Source organism: Schistocerca serialis, chromosome 11, assembly GCF_023864345.2.
Source record: "Schistocerca serialis cubense isolate TAMUIC-IGC-003099 chromosome 11, iqSchSeri2.2, whole genome shotgun sequence".
Classification (NCBI taxonomy): domain Eukaryota; kingdom Metazoa; phylum Arthropoda; class Insecta; order Orthoptera; family Acrididae; genus Schistocerca; species Schistocerca serialis.
In genome coordinates, this window is record NC_064648.1 from 72,805,449 (window position 1) to 72,815,295 (window position 9,847).

Below are 9,847 nucleotides of genomic sequence, written 5' to 3' on the forward strand. Positions count from 1 at the left end.
CTGCCATCCAAGTTATCCGATCACGACCCACGGTCCGTCCCCACACCTTTACTTCTACCAGTACCTCGCCTCCTACCTTCCGAATTCCACAGAAGCTCTCAAGTGAAACTTGCGGGACCAGAACTCCTGGGAGAAAGGATATTGCGCAGACATGACTCGGTCACAGCCTGAGGGATGTTTCCAGAATTAGTTTTTCACTCTGCAGTAGGATGGGTAGTGATATGACAGATTTGGTAGAGCACTTTAATGTGAAAGGAAAGAGTCCCGTGTCTGAGTCCCGATCTGGCACACAGTTTTAAACTGTTGAGAAGTTTTGTATAGGTGGACCCTCCACTGCAGAGTGAAACACTGACCCTGAAATTGTAATTTTGTCTGTCCAATCGAGAAGCCTGAAGCAGTTACACAGTACAACAGTCCAATGAATGCAGCTGACACAAAGAACCAGTAGTTGTCATCACACGCTCTTAATAGAAGATATACCAAAACATATAAGGAAATTTTCTTTTTCCTGGTGAACATTGGGATTTTCAAATAATACATCATTGTACACAAAGTGACAAAGAAAATTGGTCTCAATCAGCTTAGAACTCGGCTGGCTGAGACATAATAAGAGCTGGACGCTCTAGCAGACAACCCTAGACGTGGACAGTCCCAATCTGGGGTGTTCCCTATTAGACTGCAAGTAGCTAATTGGCCACATTTGGTTGACTCCCATGTCGTACCATATATTCCCAGTAGCTTTTGGTCCATGGAAGTGTTATGCCCAGTCTTCAAAATGGTATCTGCAACTGAGGTGCATTCCAAGCCAACAGCAGTTACTTTTAAGTTCTTTTGGCAGAAAACCACACCACCACAAATATTCACAGGCATTTATGAAACATGTACGGACACAGGAGAGTGAATGGAAGCACGCGAGTCACTGGGCAAAGCACCTGCCATCGGAAGGACAAGGAGGAGCCAGCCTCTGTTCCGTGAGACACCTGGCTGGTCTCCCACGAGCTGGCTGTCTGCACACGGCTGGGAGACCCGCAGTGCTGCAACGTGTGGACCTACTTATCTGAGGCGATCGATGAACAACAAACAGCCAAGCAACTCAGTGCTCAACTTGACGTCTGTGTTGCCAGTGAGGACTCACTTCTCCACTGGGTTTGTGTCGCTGGGTTCTTCAAAGCCTCACAGAAGAGCACACAGAGAGGAAAGAAGAAACATCTGCACCAAACTGCCCGCTTGTTATGAGGCTGACCGTGATGATTTGGGCCGAAACTTCAACAGTAAGCAGTTAAAGCATTCTGAACGTACAGGTTTTAAACTTCAGCACACACCGGTTGCTACTTATGCCATCCTAATGCAGCCACGTATGCCCGAATGCAAAGTACTGTATTTGTGGGATGTCGACACAAAGGAAAAGGAGGGAGATGTTGTTACATCTGCCCAACGTGTTTTGAAATCTTGTTCCAGAATAAATGTTGCTCTACATTAAAAATAGTACCTAATTTAAGTATGTTCTTTGTCAATCTCAGACGCACATGTCAACAATATTATTTTAACAACATTCAAATATTGATATTCTGCAGGTATACATATGCCTTAAAGTCAAAACCGATGACTTTAGCAACTGAAGAATTATTATTAAATTAATTACTTCTGACCAAAAAGAGATTCTGGTGGCTGAAGTGCAAAGTTTTCGTTAATTACTCCCTTTGCATTTTTGTGCTATTATTATCCATTGAAACTTTCATCCCCAAACACACTTTTCCTTGTATATAACTGAGAAGTGAAAAAACGATTTTCTTAGACTTTATTTGAAGATTTTTGTATTATAATGAAAAATTTGCAGTTTCAGCCACTTAGGTATCAGGATTGCAAAAACAGTGTAAGATGTATTTTTTATTTCATACTGTGAAGCCAAATAGAAATTTCACAGATTTAGCTTTTAAAACGCTTTCATAATGAAACAATTTCATAAAACTTTTCATTCCCTGTTTCACTCCCTCTAAAGTGCTGAGTTTCCAAAATCACTGAAATGTGTATTCTTGTATTTCCAACAGAGCTGTCAAATACCAATTTTCGTAGATGTAGTTTCAAAAATGCTTTAGTAGGTATTTAATAATGATCTATTTTCAGAAAAAGCTTTCACCCTTTATTCTACCCCATTAATGGTTTATTTTCCGAAAATGCTGAAACAATTTGTTTTTTATTTCTGACGGAGTTACTAAGTACCATTTTTTGCAGCTCTCGTGTCAAAATTGCCGTAATAGTACCATGTTTTTAAAAAGCCTTTCAACCGCTATTTCACCCCCTTCGTAGCAGAATTTCGAACAGTACCTCCTAAACAATGCCTACAGTGGAAGATCCACATCCCTACAAATCTGAAACTTTTGTCCTCAGCTGTTTGGGCAATGAGGAGTGGGTGAGAGAGTAAGTGAGTCAGTCAGTTGGTAAGGACATAATCTTTTATATATACAGATGACACATCTTCATTCTTATTTCTTATCTCTTGCTCCTTGATCTGTTTCCCACATCAGGTACTCCTCCTGCCTCGGTCACTTTTGACCTAAATGTAAATGCCGTGTGACTCTGGCCTCCCGTCAGGTATACCAGTCAACAAGCATAAATAGCATTGGCATTGAAATGGGATTTACTGCCGCATACACTAGCAGAGGGTTGTCCAACATATGGACTGTGGGCCATGAAGAATCCGGTCCATCACAGCCCGACATAGATGTTTTCTCACACACCGCAGTATGTGAGAAGAATGATTTAAGATTAACCTGCTTCTTCCCCACCATTGACTCAAGAACACACTATGTTGGCCACACGGGCAGTATGCAACATTATTATTGCCTGTGCTCGCAGAATGCACTGATAAAATTTGACAAAAGATATGTCCAACCGAATTAGTATCCTAATCTGTTTACTTCAACAGATTGCCATATGAGCGGATTTCTCATACTTCAACATTCACCTTCCAATATCGAGGAACTGTGGAGGGTGGGGAAAAATGGAATTATCTGTATTATTAAATTTTTGTTTTATTCGTTTTATTTTTCATTAGTTTTAACTTTTTAATATTCTGATAGTAATACATTTTTATAGACAGACGTTCTTGCCTTTGTCACTCTGCAGTTTATATTGACCTCACTTCTGCGATTACCTAATCATTTTCTTGTGCGAATAGTACAATCCGTGTACTCCTTGCATTTTCTGATTTCGTAATATAAAGTTGCCGGCGTCGCTTGATGTAATGGACTGCCTTGTCCACTGTACACTAATTTTAGTTTAGTTGATGTCCACCTCGTAACGTCCATCAGTCTACATTGTCCTTTACACTCAACTGGCTCTTCCCATCTCTGACAGAATTGCGGTGGCATCGGGAGCGTTAACTTTTCTAACGCGACTGTAGATCCGTTTCCCAATATTATCGTGTCTCTCCCGTGCACAGGTTGAGTGAGACGGAGAGCAGGGCACGACGCTGCCTCAGCTGGGGGACAGCAGTGTCTGGAGAGGCGGGCAGCAGTCTGCGGCCGCCCCCCTGGTGCGTGGCGCGTGCTGGACCTGCTGGAGTCCACGTGGGGAGTGCCGCGCGTCGCCTGCCGACTCGCCGCTGCTGGCGACGGTGCCGGGAGAGCGGCGGAGCTCCCGTCAGGCCCCACAATATTTACCGACGGCGGAGCCGGACGCAGACGCGGGCGTACGCCAAGTGCTGGAGACTGTGACTAGGCCTCGAGCGGTGAGAATCTGCAGCGGTGTGGGCGGACCGCGTCAGAGGTCCGGGCTCAGTCCAGCGGAGGCTCACTTACATCGCGGACCAGTCACTCTGCCCTGTGGTCACTGCACACAGACAGACTGGACACGAACTGGAAAGCACGTGTGGAGTGAGCAGTGTCCAGTCTGGAGCAGCTCACCCACTGCCCAGTGTCCAGGCTGGAACCCGGCTACACTCGCTGAGCACTGTCCAGCCGCTCCAGCTTGTTCTCCAGGGTTCCGAGCGCCGCTCGGCTCGCGCCACGCCTGCATGGTGTGGGGCCTTCATGGCCAGCACGAGGAGGTATTCTGAAGTAGTGGTAGACAAGTACAGTGCACCAGATACGGAGAACTGCCTCAAACTAACGTTGCAGTAGGGAAAAAAGGAAAGAAGACGGACGACAAGATGTATAGAGACTAGCAAGCAGCGACCGTTCGAGTTTTCGCCATACTTTTATCATTTTGTGTGTTATCGTGTTTTAAATCATCGAGGCTAACAGAAACATAGTTTTTATTTTTTTGTAACAAACAATGAAAGAAGTAAAGAAACGGTGACCACACCGGCTGCGAAACCCGCCGCTGTCGTCGCAGTTCACTGCAGCCTTTTGGCGTCGCATCCATCCTAAACGCAGCAGATTCGTCTGTAAAACCCTCGTACATCTCCCCAAGTCATCCTATAACGAGAAAATGTTCAACGGGAAGAGAAAAGTCCACAACTGGAGGTCGGCATCCGCATTCGACGAGTACTGTTTCGCGAATGACTTTTGCGCCAAGCGGAAGGTAACCAACATTTTGTAAACAACGTGAACTGGACTGGCTGCACTCGTGTCGGTGTTCTCAACTTCGGGAACAGCCATTATTGGTTGCACATGTCGTCCGGACAAGCTGGATGCGCCTCTGTTCCGGCTTTTACGTGGACACTCTGCACATCACACTCAAGTGCCTGGCGGAGGGTTCGTTGATCCAGTTTCACAATAATTCTCTGTTATTCCAAACACGAACAGCGCGCAGAAAAGACGAATACCTATATCTTTCCGAGCGAGCTCTGATTTCCCTTATTTTGTTATGATCATCGTTTCTCCCTGTGTAGGTCGGCGTCCAGAAAATATTTTGGCTTGCAGAGAAGAAAGTTGGTGGTTGAACTTCCGTGAGAAGATTCCGACGCAACGAGAAATAGGGATGAGTGTGTCGAGGGCTTGATACAAGGTTTGGGGTCCACACCATTAAAACAATTACGTGGACCCCAAACCATGTATCAAGCCCTCCACACACTCATCCCTATTTCGCCATATTAGAAAAGGTGCTGCTCTTGTTTGAACTTTCTCGATGTACTCCATTAATCCTATCCGGTAACGATCCCAGACGATGCAGTAGTATTCTCAACACCGAATCCATAGAGAAGGCGAGACAATTCCCGAAAGGCGGGTGCCTCTGCGTTATTCATTATGCCAAAGCATTTGATTGTGCCGATGACAAAAATGTGAGATGCTTAAAACGCAGTGAGTACCAGACCGCCTCGTTTACCTCACGCGGAATTTGTATCCTGACCACGAAGTCACGGTGAGGACCATACACGGAGCAACTAAATGGTCGACAATCGGAAAGGAGTGCTGCATGTCGCGTTATTTATTCAGTCTGTGTGCAGAGCACGTTATGAGAAATACGGGGCTACATGAAGAGCAAACCAGAATTCAAACAGCAGGTGAGAATTGTAAATGACCTCAGAAAAACAGATGATACCACACGGATGGCAGAAAGGGAACAAGAGCTGAAAGTCGTCTTACTGAAGCTGGAGAAACAAAGTGGAGCGGCTGTATTGGTGTTGATGTCGAGAGAAAGAAAAGTACGCCGATGAGCCATGGCGGGTTTTCCGGCGTCTCCTTCAGAATTCCTGGCGCCACCAGCTGGATGTGTCGTGAGACCACTCACATCTCTGCTCGAGGCTGTCGGTGGTGCAGAGGGCGTGTTGTGGCGCGGAGATGTTGCGGAACCCGACTACGTTTGCAACGAGCAATGCGAGACCGTAGTGGGTGTTGGCTGTAAACATTCGCTGCAGTGTTTTAAGCAGAAGTGTTTCCGCTACTTGTATTGACGTCAAAGCGAGGGACGTCAACTGTGGCTACAGGCAGGCCGCAGAGGTGACGATCCGCGGCAGCTGCCGGGTCTGTGGGTGTGTCAGCACGGCGCACCCGAGTCCCTCTGCCGCGGCGCTCAGAGACCGCGCAGCAACTCGCCGAATTGTTTACGACTCGGTGGGCGGAAACCGCGTCGCAGACATCGACGGCCGGACTGCAGTGAGCTGAGCGGGAAAAGCCGGCGGTGGCTTTCGTCCGAATCTCGCACTTTTATTCACATTTGACGCAGTGAGAATACCGTGAGCGTCCGAAACTCCCTTCCCGGTTTGAAGAAATTTTTCCGCCCAGAGTTGTATTGAGGGCACTTCTGTTCAGTTACGTGTCATTTTATTTCTTCGTTTACCCAGTGCTGACGAATTTAAAAGTAGTGATCTGGGGACAAATGAGGCGAGGATGACTTCGGACCTCTGGCAGGATACTCTGACAGTGGAGCCAGTATACAGGCGATATCGGTTGAGAAACACTTGTGGGTGCCGTCATACGAGGGTAACCCCAAAAGTAAGCTCTCCTATATTTTTATAAGTACATAGACCTGTTTATTTCTACAATGGTTTACATCAGTTTACAGCTTGAACATTTAGCTATTTTTCGACATAATTACCATTTCCATCGACGCATTTTTGTAGACGCCGTGGCAGTTTTTGTACGCCCATGTCATACCAGCTCGCCGCCACGCTGTTCAGGAAGATATGAACCTCTTCTTTCACCTCGTCGTCGGAGCTGAATTGCTTTGCGGCCAAATGTTCTCGTCACCAGTGACAATTGAGTCGAGAAAGTTGTCCCGTTCGGCTGCAAGGCGGTGAAGAAATGCGCAGGAAGCATCAACTCGTTGCCGCATGTGGTCCTCAGTCAGCACGTGTGGCACCCATCTTGCGCACACCCTCCGGTAGTTCGACGTTTCTCTTAAATTTCTGTGAGCGGTGGTTCGGGAAACCTCAGGAAGCGACGTGCAGAGATCATCCAGGGAGATCCGCCGATCTCGAGGCATGCTTTGCTCAACCTTCAACACTGCCTCCTCAGAAACTGACGGTCTCCCGCTCCTTTGTTCGTCGTGAATTTCGGTCCGACCAGCTGCAAACTCTCTACACAGCTTACGAACATTTTTGACATCCACACACGACTCACCATAGACTTCCGTCAGTTGACAATAGCGTGAAGTTACGTTTAACTCCTCCTCAAGTTTGTTATTAACAATGAACAACAGTTTGGAAACAAGATAAACACCATGACCGGCGACCTATGATAGAGAGAATGCCAACAGCTGAGATGGCGCCATTTCTCACAATAGTCACTAAAGAAAACAGCAGAACGCACTCGGTTTCAAATAAAACTGTCTCACTTTCACGTCATTTCAGTTCGGTTCGTAAAACAAAACGGCGAACTGCTAATAGGAAGTGAAGAGAGACAACTCACAGTTTAAAGAAAAATACCACTCCTGCGGCTCTGCGTCTCCATCTCTACTCCGTAAGCCACGTGACTGTGTGTGGCGGAGGGTAGTTTTGTCAACCGGTGTCGCTCCCCCCCTCTCCCTGTTCCAGTCGCGTATGGTTCGCGGGGAGAGCCATTGCTGGGAAGCCTCTCTGACTTCACCTTCGCGGACTTTTCGCGATACGCACGTAGGGGGCAGCGACGCACTGGCCGACTGCTGTAGCGAGGTTCGCTCTCGGAACTTCAGCAGTGGGCCACGGCGTGACGCGGAACGCCTCTCTTGCAGCGCCTGCCGCAGCAGACGGCTGAGGAGGTGCGAGACGCTTTGGCGCTCGCTAAACGAACCTGTGACGAAACGCGCTGCTCTTCTCGGGAACTACTGAATAGTGACTGGGAATCTTCTTATGAATATTAACGACAGACTGGCTGTAGAAATCGTCTTACTGATTTTGTGATTGGTGAAATACAACAAAATTAGGTGGGATCCTAGCATCTTACGGTTCTTGTTATGCTGAACTTTAAAACGTACGCAGTCATCACACTATTGAGCAGTGTTTACAGTAGAAGCGTTACAGCTCCGAAACGACGGAGAAGAAACTTATTGGGACAACAGCTGTGAGGTGGGAGGTAATGAAAAAACACTAAAAATAAGTTACGAGAAGTGTGCGGTGGATACACTGCACTTGCATATGTAAATCACACGTAGCATCACTGTCCATGCCCGTGTACGTATTCTGCCAGACGACATATCGAACATCGATTCCACTGTCTGCTGTCATAGAGTTAGACTTGGCATCCCTGCCCGTGGATCTGTGACTAGTAGTGGCAGACTACATTCTGAACAAGTGATTCTGTAGCCCTGCTGTGACAGTGTTACAGTTGGAAGGACTTTAACGCTTTCCAGAGACGACGCGGTCGTCTGTAAGGAAGCAGCGACGCCAGAAGGTGGTGCAGATTTCCTGAATGACCTGTAGAGGATTAATGAACGCTGCAGGCTCTCGTAGTTGACGCTGAACGTAAATAAATGTAACATATTGTAAACATAGGAAAAGAAATCCACTGCTCTAAAACTACAAATCTGATGACAAATTTATGGAAGCAGTAAGTTACCTATCGTAAATCTATGAGTAGTTATCCAGAGCGAACCTATGTGGAATAACCATCGAAACCAATTAGCAGCAAAAGCGGATGCCACACACATTCATAGGGAGAATGTTAAGGAAACGTAAACCATCCACGGGACACGTGGCTCACATGGTGCTTGTGCCACCGATTCTTGAGTACTGTTCGTCAGTCTGGGACGCTCACCAGGTGGGACTGGAGGAAGTGACAGGGGGGATCCAAAGAAGAGCGGCGCGTTTCGTCACGGGACCTTTTGGTCGGCGCGAGAGCGTCACAGAGACGCCCAACAAACTCGAGCGGCAGACGCTGCAAGAGAGGCGTTGTGCATCATGGAGAAGTCTGCTGCTGAAATTTCGAGAGAGCATTTTCCGCTAAGAGTCGCACTACACACTACCTCTCCCCCTCACACATCTCGCGAAATGGCCACAGCGAGAAAATTCGAGAAGTTAAGAGCTGATACTTACTGCAACCATTTGTCCAGTGGTTGTTCTGTTATTTTGTAATCGTACAGTGAATGGTGTTCCTGTGTACGTACTCGCATTACATTACGCCTGTTCGTGTTGAGGGTCCGCTGCGACTCCCTGCACCAAAGCCTGCACCCCCTGCAGGTCCTCCAGTATTCAGCTGCAGTTTTCCACCGCCGCGACTCCTCCGCGTGCAGCAGCGGAAGCATCAAGTAACTCCTGACGTCATCTACTACGTCATATATATAGTGAAAAGTAACCGTCCTGTAATAATCCCCTGGGGCACACCCTAAAAGCCAATATTACACTTATGCCCCTAAACTGTAGACCTATGCACCAGCGACCCAAACGTGCATATCCGTAACTACAGGCTGGTTCACGTAGACCTGTTACTCCATCCACGCGGGACATGCCTGCCGCGCATGCGCAGCAGACAGTGACAACGTGCGAAACGCAAACAGAACTGTCTGATCTGTTGTCGAGTCATTCGTTCTTCCGCGTGAAACACGAGGGGGACCGTGTCACATATTGGAACGTCATCGAATTATTCATGTCACTCAAAGTTCCTCTTTCATAAGAAACTGTTTATCATTATTTATTAAGTAATTGTTAATTTCTTATGTAAGTTTCTACTGTTCTGAATTACCGACTCTACACTTAGTTTTACATTACGACACCTGGTTACACAGCTATATGCGTTCATACAGCATTCTGCACATGGAGGACCCACTTGTTTCTGCAGCTATTCCCCTGGCAGTGAAGGTAAATCTTCGGACTAGGGCAGAACGACGACGAAAACAAAAAGCCAGACGTTGGTGGGTTCGATTCTGGCTGACAAGAAGCGACAAAGGCAAAGGATTAAATTCACTGCTTATGAAAGAACTGAGGCTCGAAGATTCGTGTGAATTTCGGAGCTTCCTGAGGATGGACATGGCCTGTTTCGAGGACACACTG